The sequence below is a fragment of the Schistocerca gregaria genome, chromosome 6 (genome assembly GCF_023897955.1).
Source record: "Schistocerca gregaria isolate iqSchGreg1 chromosome 6, iqSchGreg1.2, whole genome shotgun sequence".
Classification (NCBI taxonomy): Eukaryota; Metazoa; Arthropoda; class Insecta; order Orthoptera; family Acrididae; genus Schistocerca; species Schistocerca gregaria.
In genome coordinates, this window is record NC_064925.1 from 262,437,528 (window position 1) to 262,458,054 (window position 20,527).

Below are 20,527 nucleotides of genomic sequence, written 5' to 3' on the forward strand. Positions count from 1 at the left end.
AGAGGATACGACTCCACAAGTTAAGAACGCAGTTAAACGTTTTCATGTATATCAGAAAATTGATATATATTGAAGGAAAATTAACAGATTCAGTACCAGTAAATAAAATGTTAGGATAGGCTGTGGTTTACCAGCTATATTAGCCAATATTCACGTTCAAAGGAGATTTTACAATTGACACAGGACGTTAGCTGAATAGCCCCACACTACTTAATTCACACTTTATGCTGATAGCCTCATCCTGACATTTAGAAAAGGGAATAACCCACAAAGCGTATTACATGTTCTTAAGAAATGTTTACTAGATTTAAATTGAAAAAAAAAATCCTATAACTGAAACGCATAAACTAACATTATTCTCACCTTCCTGTCATTCTCTCCTATATGTAACGAAAATAGCATCTGCATGGGTGGGTTAAATGCATGACCCCGTATGATATCTCCATGGTAATATCCATCTTGTGAATTGTATCGCCCTAACACAAGGGATTAAACAGCGGTTTCTTTTAGCTTTGTGGCCTGGCTAATTAAGCGAGCTGATAGCAATTACAGTCCATTTTTCCTCACTGGACACACTGTAGATATGATTCGGCTTTCAGTTGCCTTGTAGAGACTTGTAGATTCCAGATTTTCGATATCAAAAGACTCACTTGAAAGGCTGATAAATAAGAACACATTGTAGATTCTATGTATTTACGTTACTGTACAAATAAACACAAAAATACTTCAGTGTTGTTAGTGAGAATGGCTAACGATCAAGATGTCAATGATTGTCACAATGTCACACACCTGTCCCACGCGTAACTTCAGCTCCAAGAGCTGTTGACGTCAGGACAGCATCTCTTTACTAACGGGATCACTTATCTCATGAAGTCTGGCTCAGAATTCGGGATACACACTGTTGATTTCTGGAGGCCAATTACGGATATAAATAAATAGGAGCTATGCAGAGTGTCCAGGATATTGTTTCCTTAGGTATGGAATCTCCAATTATTAAGTTTTTGTTAACCATGGTTTGCTCGACCACAAAAATATATGTTTATACAAAAAAAGCTGATAAAGTTTGTATAGCCAAGATTGCATATATTCTTTACCTTTAGACAACCGGTTTCGACTGATATTACTGTCATTTTTTTGTCTTCAAAAATTTTTTGTAGCAAAACGTGTCTATTGACAAACCATTGTATAATGTGTTGCGTTTCATCCACCATAATGACATTTTTGAAGACCAGAAGATGATAGTTAATGTCTGTCGAAAACAGTTGTCAAAAATATGGAGGAGTTAATGCGGTCTTAGCTATAGAATGTCTTTCACCACGTAAAACAGATTGCATCTTCTAATTTCTTGCCATGGGGAAATTAAAAGATATAAAAACAAATCTCCAAAAACATACACGGAATGGTGAACTGATGTATGTCAGTCGTTTGGGTTATTTACGTCCAGATAGTTTTGTTAACTGTTGCCTGAGTTTAGTGTACATAAAATTTTAAAGTTTCAATGGATTAATTTCAATCACTTAAGTATTTGTTCAAATATTGCCCACTAACTGTATCCGTTTACCTGTGCCGAAGCGGTTTCACAACTTGTGTCGCCTGCGGTAGCACATTTACTCTGAAACGTAATGTAATCAAAGAGATGAACACTTCACGTACAAATCACCACATTTCAACTACGGTGCAATTAGTTTAATGAAGCAATCACCCACAATGCCTGTTATACCACTGTGTACACTGTACGCAAAATAGAACTACAGAGGAAGCTCGTTTATCTGCCTCCCATTAATCGGAATCTCTATTTCATATGGACTGATATTTTTTCCAGTACAGTGACTGCAGCAAGCATACAGTATTTGACAATCCCGTAGTAATAGCGGCAAATATCGACGACGACGATTATTAAATTTAAATGCAGCCAACCGCCATAACGGATTTTGACACGGTATTAGTTAGCAAGTTAACAATAGGCTGTACATTTATGTATTGGCCCGGATGTTGCGAGTGTAAAATGACATCAAAGAGAAAGATGGTGGTTGCGTCAATGGACAAAATGCAATATACGGGCTTAGCTAAGGACACGTACTGGAAAAGATCGCTGCTGAGTTTAACGGTTGAACTTCAACTTTGTCAGATTCGAAGAATACCTGGAAAGATATTAAAGCCTTCTGTTTGAAAATGATGTCTTCTCATACCAAGTTGGCGCCTAGTTATAGGGCATCATACCAACAAAAAGGCAGCTATGTAGTTGGAGAAAAGAATGTTTCATTTGGAGCACCTCGGTCGAACCACTACTACTACCGCCTGCGTGATAGTGCTGCACATAAAAGACATATGAATATGGCTAAAAGGAAACTTATTACCGTAATTATTTCAATGCACAAAAGTCACTAACATTTTTAGTGTCTGCTCTAAATTTATGAGAAACTTTATGTCTAATTTGTGTGCATACGCCTGCGTTTATAGCATTTAACACATGTCAGTCTAATTATTTTCTGAATTTCCGGATTATCCGCATTTTCGGTTATCCGGATGAGCACTGCTATCGGATCAAACACATCAGCAGACCCCTGGGCAACGCAGAATTGACCAATAGATGTCACGAGACCTTGACCCGCTAATACAAGGAGTAATAGTAGAGTGGTCGGCAGTAGAGCTCAGTGACGGCACGTGACTAGTCACTGGACATCACCCTTCTGACGTTGTCAAAGTTTGCTGTCGATGTGATCGTGTAGTGGAAACGCGAAGGAACAATCACAGCTAAATTAAGACCAGCCAGACCTAACGTACTGTTGCATAGGGACAGTCGAGCACTGCGGAGGATGGTTCACAAAAATCGCATGAAAACAGATGAAGAAATCACTCGTGAGTTCCAAAGTGGTATCAACAGTCTATCTAGCACAATGACTGTGCTTGGGGAGTTAAAGAGAATGGGGTCGAGCAGCTCCTCAGAACGCACAAATTTCTGTAACCAGTGCTAAGTGATGCCTTATTTGTGGTACAAGAGCGACGCCACTGACCCGTTGATGAGTAGAATAAGTGATTTGGAGTGCTGGTTCACGCTACAGGCTGTGGCAATGTGTAAGGATTCGAGTTTGGCGAATGCGTGTGCCAGCAGTGAAGTACAGAGGTAGTGATGTTACGGCATGATGGTTTTTTTTTGTGACTAGGCTGTGGTTCCCTTATTCCACTTAAAAAAAACGCTGAATGCATAAGGATGTGAACAAGTTTTACAGCATTTTGTACTGTGAGCAGCAGTGGAACAGTTCGAGCGAAGATCATATGGGCGTAACAATGGAAATGAACGTATGACGTCAGTGGCACAGAGTTCCCAGGCGGGAAGTTCGGCCGCCAAGTGCCAGTCTTACTGAGTGCGACGCCACATTGGGTGACTTGCGCGTCGACAGTGGGGATGAAGTAAACATGAGGACAGCACAACACCCAGTCCCTGAGGGGAGAAAATCTTCCGCCCCAACCGGGAATCGAACCTGGGCCCCCGTGCGTGGCATTCCAACGTGCTGACCATTCAGCCGTTGGGGCGGACGGCATGATAATGCAGCATGTCGTAAAGCAGTTCATGTGGGGTAATAGTTTGTAAGTTGACTTGCCTGCCCGTAGTCCTATCCTGAACCGGATGTAACACCTTTGGGATGAGAACATAGACTTCACTCCTGACCGCGCAGTCCAACATCACTGGTTTCGGGCTTGAGGAAGAATGGGATACCGTACCTCCACAGACATTCAAACACCTCATCGGAAGTTCAGCATCGTTCAGGCCGACTTAAGCTCGAAGAGTGGCCGCAGGTCACGTTGATATCCACTAATAGGTGTCCGAATACTGTTAATGAGATCGTGCATGGCACCTACGGCTTCAGGACATTCTGATCGCGGTGCTCCCGATCGAGGCATTGAGGCATTCCCGACCTTTTTGTAAGTTCAGCAGGTACCGTAACACTTCCTACCAAACGGTTTTGCACCGTGTCACTTCTGGCCAGTTTCGCGACTTTCGTTGACGCGCAACAGAGAGATGTACTCTTATATTCCTGCCTAACTACACCTTCAGAAATCACGACATATTCGAGAAAAAAAGCAAAATATTTGTGACAAGCAAGAATACAAATGTCATTACTTCTCGTTTCACTGGCAGCAATTTAATCTTTGGTTTTTTATCAGACTAAAAATAAAATAAAAAATAGACATTTAAAGATATCACCTTATTCATGTAGAGTCAACATGGAAAAAGGAGGAGTTGCTACTGTCTGTAGCGAGCCAGTGGGCGTGTTGGACCTTCCATCGAGCTACAGACCCCCTTGAAGATGTCTCCCGCAGACGCGGACGAAACGTTGGGATTTGGCAAAGAATTCACCAACCGACCACGGCATAACAACCCGGATAATTATAATGGACATGATGATCTTGTTAACAGGGATATCGGTTTTGAACTGAGTTCTTCATGATATATGGCGCTATCAAGAACACGTCAAGAGCACTCTGATGTGAAATGGGCGCAGGCAGCGGATGGAATACACGGCAGCACAGGGAAACGACGCCGTTGACTCTCCAACACGCCGGGAGTTCCCCCGCCATCGTCCGCGATCCCCCACCCCTACTACCGTTTACGTCACACCTTCCGGAGGCGAGCGATTGACCCGGCCGTTGCAGACGAGGCAGAGGAACCTGCAGTCCGGCGTGTACAAACATACGAATTTGACACGGACCCGACATTTCGCCTGACGATGACGATTAGGAAACTTGTAGACACGTTACGACAGAACGTTTCCTTGTCTCGGCTGGTAAGCCGAGAAGGCTTCATCGGCGATTGTGACAAGGTACGTTTCGCGTAAGGACTACGAAGATAAGAGAAATTAGAGCCCGTATGGAGGTGTACAGGCAGTCACGTTTTCCTCGTTCTATTTGCGAGTGAACGGGAAAGGGAGTGACTAGCACTGGTGCGTTTTTCCTCCGTCATGTGGTGGCGTGCGGAATATGTATTTACACTACTGGCCATTAAAATCGCTACACCAAGAAGAAATGCAGATGATAAACAGGTATTCATTGGATAAATATATTCTACTAGAACTGGCATGTGATTACATTTTAACGCAATTTGGGTTAATAGATCCTGAGAAATCAGTACCCAAAACAACCACATCTGGCCGTAATAACGGTCTTCAAACGCCTGGGCATTGAGTAAAACAGAGCTTGGATAGCGTGTACAGGTACAGCTACCCATGCAGCTTCAAGACGATACCACAGTTCATCAAGAGTAGTGACTGGCGTATTGTGACAAGCCAGTTGCTCGGCCACCTTTGACCAGACGTTTTCAATTGGTGAGAGATCTGGAGAATGTGCTGGGCAGGGCAGCAGTCGAACATTTTCTGTGTCCAGTAAGGTTCTTACAGGACCTGCAGCATGCGCTCGTGCATTATCCTGCTGAAATGTAGGGTTTCCTAGGAATCGAATGAAGGGTAGAGCCACGGGTCGTAACACATCTCAAATGTAACGCCCACTGTTGGAAGTGCCGTCAATGCGAACAAGAAATGACAGAGACGTGTAACCAATGGCACCCCATACCATTACGCCGGGTGATACGCCAGTATGGCGATGGCAAATACACGCTTCCAATGTGCGTTCATTGCGATGTCGCCAAACACGGATGCTGTAAACAGAACGTGGATTCATCTGAAAAAAATGACGTTTTGTCATTCGTGCACCCAGGTTCGTCGTTGAGTGCACCATCGCAGTCCTGTCTGTGATGCAGCGTCAAGGGTAACCGCAGCCATGGTCTCTGAGCTGATAGTCCATGCTGCTGCAGACGTCGTCGAACTGTTCGTGCAGGTGGTGGTTGTCTCGCAAACGTCCCCATCTGTTGACTCAGGGATCATGACGTGGGTGCACGAACCGTTACAGCCATGCGGAAAAGATGGCTGTCATCTCGACTGCTAGTGATACGAGACCGTTGGGATCCAGCACGGCGTTCCGTATTACCCTCCTGAACCCACCGATTCCATATTCTGCTAACAGTCATTGGATCTCGACCAACTCTAGCAGCAATGTCGCGATACGATAAACCGCAATCGCGATAGGCTACAATCCGACCTTTATCGAAGTCGGAATCGTGATGGTACGCCTTTCTCCTCCTTACACGAGGCATAACAACGACGTTTCACCAGGCAACGCCGGTCAACTGCTGTTTGTGTATGAGAAATCGGTTGGAAACTTTCCTCACGTCAGCGCGTTGTAGGTGTCGCCACCGGCGCCGACCTTGTGTGAATAGCTGATCATTTGCATATCACAGCATCTTCTTCCTGTCGGTTAAATTTCGCGTCTGTAGCACGTCATCTACGTGGTGTAGTATGTTTAATGGCCAGTAGTGTAGATACAGGAACCAGCTGTGTAGTGAGAAGGGTGGCCCGCGGAGGAGCTCAGCAACTCACCGTGCGTCGGTCGGTGCGGGCGCGCCGCCGCCTTGGGGTGGACTGTGGACCAGCCTGCCGGTCCACTCTGCAACAGGCGGGCCCCACGCCCCCAGCCCTTATCTGCTCGTGTGTGGGGTCGCTGCAGGCGCAGCCGCTGTCCTGTCACCGCCGGTACGGCTCAAAGCCGCCTTATCACGCGGGACCGCTTTGCCCGCAGGCACACAACGGGACAGCGTAACGAGCTTCATTTCACCCCTGACCCGCGATTACAGCCGCTGCAACTACGTTTCCTGTCTCGTCGCTTAAAAGCCGCCTCTCCACGTGACGCTGACGTGAAGCTGAACGAGTATTGTGACGTCACTTCCTGATGTTTCACGCCAATTAGCCATTTTGTCACATGAAGCGCAAAGTTGGTTCTGCGTACAGTTGCTCTACCAAGACTGTGATTCGGTAAGATTTATTACAGTAAATAAATGACGGTAGGAGTACCGGTACTATTGGAAGCATTGTTAAGGAAACAAACGTAAATATACGTGTTCAAAAATGGCTCTGAGCACTATGGGACTTAACATCTTTGGTCATCAGTCCCCTAGAACTTAGAACTACTTAAACCTAACTAACCTAAGGACATCACACACATCCATGCTCGAGGCAGGATTCGAACCTGCGACCGTAGCAGTCGCGCGGTTCCGGACTGCGCGCCTAGAACCGCGAGACCATCGCGGCCGGCTAAATAGATGTGTGTGAGAGAAATCGGGAGCCGACCACTTCTCTTTGTTTTTGTTGCCGGCCGGAGTGGCTGAGCGGATCTAGGCGCTTCAGTCTGGAACCGCGCGACCGCTACGGTCGCAGGTTCGAATCCTGTCTTGGGCATGGACGTGTGTGATGTCCTTAGATTAGTTAGGTTTAAGTAGTTCTAACTTCTGGGGGACTAATGACCTCAGAAGTTAAGTCCCATAGTGCTTCAGCGTAGCGTAGTTGTAGAGGTGCCATGTCACGGTACAATGTATAGCGGATTCGTGTCCCTCTGTGCCCAGATTGTTTTTACGCCTTTGCATTTTCTATAACGTTCTGCGACTTTTTTTTATTAAATTAATAGAAATAATTTCTGTAATATTTGATGTTATAAGTGCGCTGTCATTCAGGAGCAACTTTGTCCGATTTTCTGAAGTTATATTTACAGACTGGAACAGCTGGCCGCTGTGGCCGAGCGGTTCTAGGGACTTCAGTCCGGCACCGCGCTGCTGCTACGGTCGCAGGTTCGAATCCTGCCTCGTGCATGGATGTGTCTGATAGCTTATCCCATTTAGGTTTAAGTAGTTCTAAGTCTAGGGGACTGATGACCTCAGATGTTAACTCTCCGATATAGAGCAATATTAACTTTTTTCTATATTTATTTTTTTGTCTGCAACATTTCTTTTTGTCTTATAACGATTTCGAGGTCATTGAAGCTTTTATTTAAGTATACTACAGGCAAAACAACGTGACCAGCATACGGATAAGGGAGGAGCTAACATAGCAATTTTATGCGCGTCCGTGTTTGCGAGCCAAATAATGGCGACAACTGCCACTGGAGAGCGCTGAGACCACCAATCAAATTAATCAGCTCGTCCTGCGTGCCGATGGCACTGTCTCTCGTGAGATCGGATGCCCTGTTCACGTACGCTGCCTCTTCCCGTATGAGAACGACTTTAGTTTGTCTGAACCAGAGAGAGAGAGAGATTCATGAGTATTTTTTGTGTGATACAGAAACGGTAAGTTTTGTCTTCTTTTGGAAACAACATCAACTGCCAGCTTCACCTGTCATTGTTTCAATATACTGATACGAATTATTTACAGAAGATTGGAAAAACTGGTAGGAGCCGATTGTGTGAAGATCACTTTGCCTTCCGGAGAAATGTGAGAACACGAGAGGCAGTACTGATCTTACAACTTATCTTAGAAGATAAGTCACGGAAAGGCAAACATTCTTCTATAGCATCTGTAGATTTAGAGACAGCTTCTGGCAATGTTGAGTGGATTACGCTCTTCGAAATTTTGGAGGAATCCGGGATAAAATTCAGGGATTGAAAAGTCATCTACAACTTGTACAGAAACCAGAGGAAGGAGAAGAAAGGCAGGCACTAAGTGAGACGAAAGTCAGTGAGAGTTGTCCCCAATAGTCCCTTATCTTTCAATCTGTATATCTGTATGTTGATCAAGCAGCAGGAGTTATAGTTCAGGGAGAAGGAAAAAGAACTTTGAGGTTAGCCGAAGAGGTAATTCCGTCAGAGACACAAAAGGATTTACAAGAGCAGCTGAACGGAATCAATAGCGTCTTTAAAAGAGTTTAAAACAGAAATATAACGCACTTAAATCAGGCGATGCAGAGAAAATTAGATTAGAAAAAGAGATTCTAAATGCACAAGATTTGCTTCCCTATTTGGGCACCAAAACAATTGATATTTGCCAAAACAGAGGAATAAGATGCAGACTGGTTATAGCACGAAACAAATTTCTGAAAAAGAGGAAGTTGTGAACGTCTACTACAAACGTTAGTGTTAAGTAATGTTTCCTACTGGTATTTGGAGCGTTGCCTTTTACGAAAGTGAGAAGGTACGATAAGCAATTCAGACATTTTGAAATCTGGTGCTAAGGAAGAACGTTCAAGGTTGGACGGATAGGTAGAGTAGCTAATAACGAGATACTGAACCGAATTTTATGAAAAAAGATATTTTTAACGGATCTTGACTAAAAGGGATCGACTGATAGGACACAACGTGAGGCATGAAGGAATTGTTAACTTGGTAATGGAGACAAATGCGAAGGATAAAAATTATAGAGGAAGTACAAGGTGTGAACACAGCAACCAGGTTCAAATGGACGTAGATGCACCTGCTATGCAGAGGTGGAGAGGCTAGCACTGGATAGAATAGCTTGGAGGATTAATCAAACCAGTCCTGAGACTGTAGGCCATAAAAACATCATTATGTCCCCTGAAAAATAGTCCCTTTAGATACTGCACATTAATGTTAGCGCTTTTTTCAATCCCTGAAAGACTACTGGAACTCGGTCCTTGGGATATCTTTCAACTCTCCCATCGATTTTAATCTACGCTTAGAAATATTTTGTTTATTTTTGGGAACAGAAAGAATCACGCGGAGTCATGTCTGGCGAATATGAAGGCTGAGGCGTCGTTACACTATTGTTTTTGGCCAAACGTTCACGAACTATTAATGAAGTATCAGCTGCTGTATTATTATGTTGCAAAAGCTGGATCACAGATTGCACGTATAAGAGACGAAGCGTGTTTCTTTCAGTCTACATTCGCAAATAAGAGCTTGGGTTCTTCTACTGTTATAAGTGTTTTGAAACCATAAGTGAGTAAAGTGGTGGTAAGGTAGTATTGGCACTTCTCAGCATTAGAATGAATAAATCAAAAGTTCTTCCGTCTGCAGAATTTCAGCCCGTTCAATTGTGGTCGAGCGTCAGCTCATTGTCTTGCTGAAGCAGCTCTGACGTGTTTGCTCAGTCGTTCGTCGGGGACTCTAAGGGGTGCACGTTGCCTGGGACAGGGCTTGTACAAGCGTAGACAGAAGGACTATAGCAGCAGAGGTAACACTGCAGAAAACAACATCCGGCAGGCGGCTGAAGGCCGAGGGACATCTGGGATGCAGCCGGCGTGAGGGGGCGACGAACAACACAAGGACAGCGCGAGCACGCGTGAGCTGTCGCGGAATCTAAGCGCGTCCTCCCGCTCGTGGGGAGACCGGCGCTCGCCTGTCAAGTACACTCGACTTGAAGCGTCGCGGAAAACATACTGTCTGTAGGCATTTAACAGGACGGCATTTCACCTAATCAACAAGTCTGGAGGGTTCTTTCTGTAAATGCAAAGTGGTTAGAAATACAGCTTAATCTTCCCGTAATTTCATTTGTGAGAGACTGTACTACAGTAAAAAGGGAAAGGTTGGTCATAAGGACCACAAACATTTCTCCTCAAACTGGAATTATGCTCTTTTTAAAGGAATATTTATTCATTTGTTGATATAGGTATTGAACCTGGCAGTTGCTGGTAAACCTATCGGGGTGTGACCTCGTAGTCCAAGAAACTCTTCTGTTCCTGACGTTTCGTCCAGGACTGCGCTGGATATCCTCAGAGGCGCTCCTCCACTGAGTCTTACTGATTGACCGGTCCGACGTCCGAGAGCGACGTATATGCTGTAGAAAGGGGGCGTGGTCGAAGTAAAACGTGGTGAGCAGAGATAATCCTTGTCAAAGATAGAACTTAACTATCGATTGTCGTTAAAGATAAAATTGTCTACCGATTCTTTGAGGTTTGCTGATGACATTGCAATTCTATCAGAGACAGCAAAGGACTTGGAAGAGCAGTTGAACGGAATGGACAGTGTCTTGAACGGAGGGTATAAGATGAACAGCAACAAAAGCAAAACGAGGATAATGGAATGTAGTCGAATTATGTCGGGTGATGCTGAGAGAATTAGGAAATGAGACACTTAAAGTAGTAAAGGAGTTTTGCTATTTGGGGAGCAAAATAAATAATGATGGTCGAAGTAGAGGATATAAAATGAAGACTGGCAATGGCAAGGAAATCGTTTCTGAAGAAGAGAAATTTGTTAAAATCGAGTATAGATTTAAGTGTGTCAGGAAGTCGTTTCTGAAAGTATTTGTATGGAGTGTAGCCATGTATGGAAGTGAAACATGGACGATAAATAGTTTGGACAAGAAGAGAATAGAAGCTTTCGTAATGTGGTGCTACAGAAGAATGCTGAAGATTAGATGGGAAGATCACATAACTAATGAGGAGGTATTGAACAGAATTTGGGAGAAGAGGAGTTTGTGGCGCAATTTGACTAGAAGAAGGGATCGGTTGGTAGGACATGTTCTGAGGCGTCAAGGGATCAGCAATTTAGTACTGGAGGGCAGCGTGTAGGGTAAAAACCGTAGAGGGAGACCACGAGATGAATACACTAAACAGATTCAGGAGGAGGTAGCTTGCAGTAGGTACTGGGAGATTTGAAGCTTGCACAGGATAGAGTAGCATGGAGAGCTGCATCAAATCAGTATCAGGACTGACGACCACAACAACAACAACAACAACAACAACAACGATTCTGCAGAGCTACCGTCCATACGTCGCTAAGTTTCACTGCCTCCTCTTTCCTATAAAAACTGCAGGAGTCACAGCTGTGTGCGGCCATCCGGCACATGGGAGATCTGGCAGGTTTGCGCGATGTTATTATGATGATGACCGGCATCTCGAGCAATGACTGGCCGTGCTTTGTTCACTGCCATTCTGCAAACCACTATGAGTGTCTGCGATTCTCTGGTTTCCCGCCAAAAGAAACTCAATGACAGTTCTCTGTTTGGAACAAACCTCTGTTACAGATGCCGTTTTGAGGACTACGTATAGCGCCGCCAGTTTTGAGAATTCCATGAGACTAAAGGGGCTGAAGCAGGAATGTTCCACAAAAAATGACGCATCTTTTCAACCGAAATTGGTCGGGTAAAAAAGTGCTCCATTAGTATGAAATTTTCACTCTACAGCGGAGTGTGCGCTGATATGAAACTTCCTGGCAGATTAAAACTGTGTGCCGGACCGAGACTCGAAGTCGGGACCTTTGCCTTTCGGGGGCAAGTGCTCTACCGACTGAGCTAACCAAGCACGACTCACACCCCGTCCTCACAGCCTTAATTCCGCCAGTACCTCGTCTCCTACCTTCCAAACTTCACAGAAGCTCTCCTGCGAACCTTGCAGAACTAGCACTCCTGGAAGAAAGGATATTGCGGAGACATGGCTTAGCCACAGCCTGGGGAATGTTTCTAGAGTGAAATTTTCACTCTACAGCCGAGTGTGCGCTGATACGAAACTTCCTGGCAGATTAAAACTGTGTGCCGGACCGAGACTCAAACTCGGGATCTTTACCTTTCGCGGGCAAGTGTGAAAGCACAGGTCCCAAGTTCGAGTCTCTCCCGGCACACAGTTTTAATCTGCCAGGAAGTTTCAAGTGCTGCATTACTTACTGAACGCCGCCTCGTAGAACGGAAGCCTACACTAATCCCAATACGGCTCACCGATGTGCATGAAGTTTAATTCCCGACGTGCGCGCTGCAGGAGACGTGGCAAGTAGGTCGCACGTGACTTGGTCCTCCCGCGCCACGGCGTGTCGTGCAGAGCAGGTTCTCTTTTTTCCCCCTCCAGAGGCAGATAACCCAGCGGCTTTCCACAGAAGCCGGGCTCCAGGCTGTGGATGGCGGGGCACGGATCACCGCCGTCGCTAACGAGCTGGACGCGCTCCGACAGCGCCGCTGGCGGTCCACACTGTGCACAGGCTTCGCGCCTCAGTGGCTCTGAGGCCGCAACCTCCGTCACCTACTAAACTGCGGCCAACAGCGTGTCCCCTAAATAATGGCCTGCAATTGGAGCGGAAGACCGTGAGCTGTATGAGGGTCATTCCAATGAAAACACCGAAAGCGAAATAAAATCCCTAAAAGTTGGTTGCCCATGTGGCAGAGGGCAGCAGTTTATCCTCGGACTTCGACAAGTGCCCAACTTTTGGCAACCTGTTTCATCACAGAAAACTAAACTGCAGCAGTGCAAAGACGGCTGTGCCATTGTCGGCGAGAGACATTGTTTCCACCCGACAAACAAGTGTCAAAAAAGTGACGCAGTCTAGCGCTTGCGTCAAACATTCGATGGTTTATATCCACTGTACCCACTGCTTTGAGGAACTTGGAAAACGCCGGATTGGAATCGCTCTTTTTTTTTATTAGAAGCTCATATTTGAATAGTTGTACGCCATATCTTATCTCGTATAAAAATATGATATTTCAGAACACCAGTACAGTGGTTGAAACCTCCCCTTAGAAAAATTTATAAATTACTGTGCAGGAAAACCTCTTACGTTATTTGATTTTCAAACAGCTGAGCAAAACTGAACGTGCACAGACATTTCTCTCTTTACTTTTTCAGATCATAAATAAACTGACACAATATTTTTAGCACAACGCAGTCTGACTTTTAATAATCCCTACAAAAGACAGCAAATGAAAGATTTTGAGAGATCAAACAATGTATTTACCTTAATAATGTTCAAAAGTCATCATATATATATATATATATATATATATATATATATATATATATATATATATATATATATATATATCAGTTCATCACATCCAGTCTTACAAATTTACTTTTTCTGGCAGACACACGTCCAGATCATCCGCTCTCAAAATTTTGCCATCTCTCTCCTCACATCCACCACTGCTGGCGGCTCACCTCCAACTGCGCAACGCTACGCACTGTTCACCTCCAACTGCCCAACACTACAATAGCGAATATTCCAACAATGCCAACCAGCCACAGAGCGCACACAGCACAGCCAGTGATTTTCATACTGATCGCTACGTGGCGTTACCAATATAAAAACCTAAACAGCCTACTTACATGGCGATCTCTCGAAAACGCGTCGGTATTGGCACAATTTGTTGTAATAATATTAGTGGTTAAATAGTTTTCGTATTTGGTTGGTTTCGTATTATTTGGGCGTACTTGTGCCTTAGGGAAGTATGCTGTTTCAAGACGAAGGTGCACTGAAGATTGATCAAATGCACGTCCTTCTTGGTATGATTTGTTATAATTAAAAGTCGGTTAGTGACACATCGGCGCCTAAGCCACTGAGGAGGTCCTACGATAAACAATGGTCACAGGTCGCGGAGTTCAACGCGCTGTAAAGGATACTAACTTGCAGTTATAGCGTCAGGAGTACTTGGCTTGCGTCATATTTCTAAATACTTTTTTTTTTATTCGTTTTCAGGTTTCTAAAAGACTCTGCGACTTTCTTATTGATTTAATATAAGCATATTCTGTAATATTCCATGTTATGTACATATAAGACGGCTCTCTCTCAGGGTTGTGTGTTCAGTTTCGTCAACATGATAGGTAATACGGACCAAGGAATTGCAATAATGCTCTTATGAACCACGTTCACATTTACTGTGAAATATGATGGTGTTACAAATGGCGCGCTCTTATAATGGAGTTTCATATACTCACTACCAAATACAGGACAGCCGTGGGTGTTAAAGCACTGTTTCCCGGAAGCAGAGGTGCGCCGGGAATCCAAACGACGTATCAACGACGAAGGCCGGTGTGCTGGCAGCCTCAACGAGGCTTTTAGGCGGTTTCCCGCATCCAGTTAGATAATTACCAGGCTGATCCCCACGTCCCGCATCAGTTACCCGATACAAACATTTGCTCACTTTCAGGTAGAAAACACTAGGCGCAGATAGTGGGGGTACACATATTCCGTGCTGGGGAGGGGGGGGGGGGTGAGCTGAGGGCGGGGGTGGGAGCAACGGCATGGCGACAGGAAGATCATCCCGGCACCCCTTGAACTACAATGCCAAATCCGTTAATCACCCTGTCGAACCTGCTCCGATGCGGCACGGAAGTGCAAGAAGAAGAAGAGAAAGAAGAAGACGAAGACGACGAAATATAGATGACGTATTATTCTGTGATCATTTTTATCAGTCTCAAGTGTATGCAACAAATTGCATTTCTTCTTTGTCTGGCAAAGCAATTAGATGCGTTTTTTACTCTATGTGTAATGTTTCCTGGAGTATGTGTACTAATGTTGTTCAGGTATAGAGAGTACGTAAACTTTTGGGAAGATAACTAGAAGACATGGGTGAACAGCTATTATACCACGGATGAATCAACAGATATGGTGTAATTAGTGTTATTTTTGAATGATAAGAATAGTGATCACTTGTAAATTTCATCACTTTCGGAAAATTATTGCTGCTTGGTAAACACTTTCACATCAGCTTGACTTGTAAACGGCGAACGACATACATCGACAATGGTCTACACGATCGTGACGTCACTGTCTGTGGGTGTTCGGATAGAAACCATTTTTATCGTCGGCTTGCACCGCGTTTGGGTGACGATTTCTGATACATTTTTTGAGCAGTGAAGCTCTTAAGTCTGTGGAAATGCATCGCAGAATAAGAATGCAATGCGGTTGATTCGTTAGCGCCTTGCAGCAAGCGTACGATGGAATAGTGCAGAAAGATGAGGCGTAACTTCTGTGGGAGACGCCCTGCGCTCACACCAGGCACACTGCGCCGTCACAAATGAAAACACTGCTGCGATGGACAAGCTTGTGAAGGAAAACAAGTATATTGCTAGGAATGAAGTAGCTACTTCTTCGGATACTAAGCGCACACTACAGTCCATGATGTGATACGATCCAGTAAACTGCTCGCGAGATTGGTGCCACGTCAATTAACTGCTGAGTAGAGATGTCGTAGCGTCGATGCCTGCGAGGAACATTTCTGTCGTTCCCAGGTCAAAGCTAACTGATTTCTGGACAGCATTCTTAAAGGATATGAAAACTGGGTTCAAAAATGGCTCTGCGCACTATGCGACTTAACTTCCACGGTTATCACTTCCCTAGAACTTAGAACTACTTACACCTAACTAACCTAAAGACATCACATACACCCATGCCCGATGCAGGATTCGAACCTGCGACCGTAGAGGTCGCGTGGTGCCAGACTGTAGCGCCTAGAACCGTTCGGCCGCCCCGGCCGGCCTGAAAAATGGGCCCACTATCACTATACTGAAACCACGCTGTTTAGCCCCCGGAAACCTCAAACACACACACACACACACACTATCCTGAAATGGACAGATCGAGTACGGGATTCTGTCACAGTTCTTCGTCAAAACAACAAAACTTCGACGCGCAGCCGGAGACGGGAAAACTCATGCTGACACTAATTTGAGATGCAAAAGGGGTAATTTGAAGGGTTTTATGAAAAGGGATTAATAGTCACCGGTAACTGACAGATATGCCTCGAAATCACTTCCGCCCTGCAGCCAGCAGTAATTGATGATGACTTCTTACAGCACGTGGCTTGGTGTATCACTACAATGGTCGCCCTCACTCTCCCCTTCCAACTGAAGCAGCAATACAGGACATTAAAACTGTGCAAACATCAAATTCACCAAACCTCCTTCTCTGCGATTTTCATGTGTTCAGACGACTTAACTAAGCGCAGCGAGGCAGACATTCCAGAAACTATCAAGAGGTGAAAACTGTGGTGCATGCGTGGCTGCATTCACAATCCAAAAAAAAAAAAAAGAAATCTTGTCACAAGTTTTCCATGCCTTTCCGAAGAGATGGGAATGCGTGTATTACACGCCTTCGAGATTACGTCGAAAATATAAATAGCATATCTGTAATGTTTTTGTATCGTTGATAAGCATAACAATAAGCACGCCGTCTTCAGGCCACGAGTGGTCTACGGCGACCATCCGATCGCCGTGTCTTCCTCATTGGAGGATGCGGATAGGAGTGGCATGGGGTCAGCACACCGCTCTCCCGGTCGTTATGATGGTATTCTTGACCGAAGCCACTACTATTCGGTCGAGTAGCTCCTCAATTGGCATCGCGAGGCTGAGTGCACCGCGAGAAATGGCAGCAGCGCATGGCGGCCTGGATGGTCACCCATCCAAGTACCGACCAGCGCTTAACTTCGGTGACCTCACTGGAAGCGGTGTATCCACTACGGAAAGGCCGTTATAAGCATAATAATAGTAATAATAATTAAGATAGATGGAGAGGCAATGTCCCCTTACATAATTATGGAAACCAGTTGCTATACCAGTCAGCCCATCACAACATGGAACAAGCCTGAATGATCGGGACTGTACACTTTGATCTCCTTAGTTTTACCTTGCATTATTTGTAGTTTAGGGACAAACTTCCTGGCAGATTAAAACTGTGAGCATGACCGGGGCTCGAATGAGGGAGTTTCACTTTTCTCGGGGAAGTGCTCTACCAACGAATCACGATCCGTCCTCACAGGCTTTACTTCAGCTACTACCTCAACTACCAGTCAAAAGTCACAGAATTTCTCGTGTGATACTTGCAAGGCTGGCACTCCTGGAAGAAAGGATACTGTGAAATATGGCTTGCAAGGTAACCATAGGGCAATTGGATTTTTGTAATTTTTTATATACCAGATGTCAAGTTAAGAGCTCTAATATCAAGAATGAGAAGCAGTTAGATGCAACTCTCAAGAATTTTTGAGAGTTGTATGGAGGAGGATTAATATTTGAAAAATTTTCGGTGGTGCTGAGCCACCATCCTGCGATATTTTTTGAAAGAATAAACCGCCGTTTGACTACATATTACTGTATTTATCTTCTGTACTATCTAGATTTCGGCTTTTATGCCATTATCGAGTACAATGCTGAAGTTTCTTAGACCATTAGAGAATCAAATATGTTAAGGCAGTCGATAGCAGCGGAGCGCACGATAAAATGAAACTTCCTGGAAGATTAAATCTGTGTGTCGCCTCGCTACTCGAACCCAGTATCTTCGCCTTTTGCGGTATTCCAGGTTCGACACACGATTCTAATCTGCCGGAAAATTTCAAATCAGAGCAAATGATTAGAGTTGACAAAATTAATTCGGGGAGAGTCAAAATATTTTGAACACAGAATAAGGTATGCCGCGGACGGTACCTCTGGTACCACTATCATTTCACCCTTTCCCGTACCATTCGCGAATGCTGCGTGGAAAGAACGAGTGTCAATAAAACTCCGTATGACCAGCAATTCCTCTAATTTTCTCTTTGTGATCATTTCGCAAGACGTATGTGGAAAGAAAGAACGTGGGCCCGACTCTTCTTGTATCATGGAAATTTTGTCCGCCTCCGTAGCGTAGCGGTAGCGTTTACGCTTATCACGCAGGAGGCCCGGGTTCGATTCCCTGCACGGGACTGGGTGTTGTGTGTCCTTCATCATCATTTTCATCGTCATTGACCCGAAAGTCGCAGAAGTGGCGTAACCTAAAAGGGACTTGCAATACGGCGGTGGAACTCCCCCGCACGGGGCCTACCGGCCGACAATGCCACATGCTCATTTCCATTTTCTTCTTTTCAACTGTGAACCTCTTCGTGGTGCACGACTCCTCTCTTGTAGCACGTGCCTCTGTCCTTTGACGAGCACCTCCGTAGCACCTCCCGCAGACTAAACGATCTTTTGACGAAACGCTCCGTTCTTCATTGGATCTCTATCTCTTGTATTAAGCAAACCTGTTAAGCCTCCCAGAATGATGAATTAAACTCAAACATCGGCTATATAACTGTTTTTAAGATAGATGAATAATATCTCCTTAAGCTTCTTCCAGCGAATGTCAACCTGGCAACACTTTTCTCTAAAATTAATTTTATGCGGTCATTATACTTTATGTCGCTTCGTACGGTTATTCCCAGTTTTTTTTATTGTGTGACTCAACGATTCATTTCACCAAACCACTCAGCAAATAAAAGAGTGACAACTCTCCCGCCGCTCTTGACACTTTAAAGAAGCGGCCTCCCATGAATAATAGTCTGACGACCTTGCAACTGAATTCATGTCTTAAACTGGGTTTTCATGAATCTGACTGTTTATGAAGTCATAACTCCTGAATTATATGTCATGCAATGCGCATTGCTTAGCACACTGGACTAGCAATCGGGAGGACGACGATTCAAACCCGCTTCCAGCCATCCTGATTTAGGTTTTCCGTGATTTCCATACATTGCTTCAGGTAAATGCCGAGATGATTCCAGTGAAGGGGATGGACGATTTCCCTCCCGATCCTTCTCGAATCCAATAATCCGATCTCACCGATGACCTCTTTGTTTGGTTCCCTCCCTCGAATCAACGAACCGACAATGCTACAATTCTGCAGTAATCGGGTTGAGGGTTTTGTCTGCCCGGGGACTGGGTGTTCGTGTTGTCCTCTTCATTTCATCATCGTCATGATCATTCGTGACAGTGGTTCGATGGGGCTGTGTACAGAGTCGGACTATGAAAAAATGGGAGTCTGTACGGGCGCCGATGACCGCGCAGTTGAGCGTCCCACAAACCAAACATCATCATCATCATCTGCCAGTACATTCAGTGGTATATGTGAATACACCCTGCAAAATGTGTTTCGAATACATTTAGTACTAAGAAAAGTAATAAATTAAAACGGTCACATCTGATGCTCAAGTATTATTGCATGAACAGCTTAACTATACTAAGAAGTCATCTTTTTTCTTTTATTATTCTGCGCGGGGCGTGAGCGATAAGTAGTTTCGACAAGGTTTGAAATTATGCGCAAAATTTGTTGAAAGTAGCCAAGTGCCCTGATTCTCAAATCTGGAAAGGGTAATGCATGGGTTCTTAGCGTGCCCTGGCTCGTGTGCAGTTTTGAGCGTTCGAAGTTACGCCTTCCGTGATATGACAGGCCGGTGATTATTCACCGTTGTGACGTTTTTCAGGACCACCACATCTCGTTGAGTTATGAGAAGTAAATAGTCAACAAAAGCGCCGCTTAGGTACAGGTTTTATTACAACTGACACTGTACTTTTTTTTTAGAGTGGCAAGTTTTGTTTTTGGCAACAGCAGAAACATGATAATACATGAGATTATACAAAGCGATCTCGGCTGATTTATTCGCAAAAAATACTGTTTTGGCGACCCTGTTTGTGTGGGAATAGGCAGAACATAACGTATAAAATGTGTGAATTCATAAAATAAACTTGTCGGTAAAAGAGATTCTAAGGGCTATATACGTCATTCATTGGCGTCGCATAGAGAAATGCTGAAAACACAGACACATGTACTGAGATCGGAAGGCGGCATCGGTTATGGACAAGAGTCACGTGACAGGTATCGCCAGAGGAGACAGAGAGAGAAGCCAGGATGTTGAGGAAGCGAAGTGGCTGAGTTAGAGCCGCAGTATTTCAGTGAGTGCCATTGACAGCGCAGTAGATTCCCACACGTGTTGCGTGCACTGACGGAAGTGGAGACGGCCCACTGCGATCGGAACCCTTGTGCAGTTCATCAGCGGCGGCCGGTGCCGCTCACCGTGCTATGTGTGTGTGTGGGGGTGGGGGGGACCACTCCATCACTGGTACAGAGCGCGCTGCCGGCTACCCCGACAGCTAGGCCGGCCCGGCCGGTGATCCGTCACCGTAACTCGCTCTGCCACCAGCAGCGCGCCAGGACGGGTCACTCGCTGACCCCGGTGCAACGCCACGCACCGCATCGCACGCCAAC

General features: G+C 45.0%; 1 protein-coding gene across 4 annotated transcripts in view; it reads right to left on the reverse strand.

Moving 5' to 3' along the window:
• Positions 1 to 20,527, reverse strand: part of LOC126279011 (protein FAM110B) — a 1,155,794-nt gene that overhangs the window by 793,220 nt on the left and 342,047 nt on the right. The window contains exon 1 of one of the 4 annotated variants that reach the window (XM_049979393.1): positions 6,432 to 6,477. The exons of the other annotated variants lie outside the window; for them this stretch is intronic. The gene's annotated coding sequence lies outside the window, so the exon portion shown is untranslated. Of the gene's footprint in view, positions 1 to 6,431; positions 6,478 to 20,527 lie in introns of those variants that run through there. 4 annotated transcript variants of the gene reach the window in all.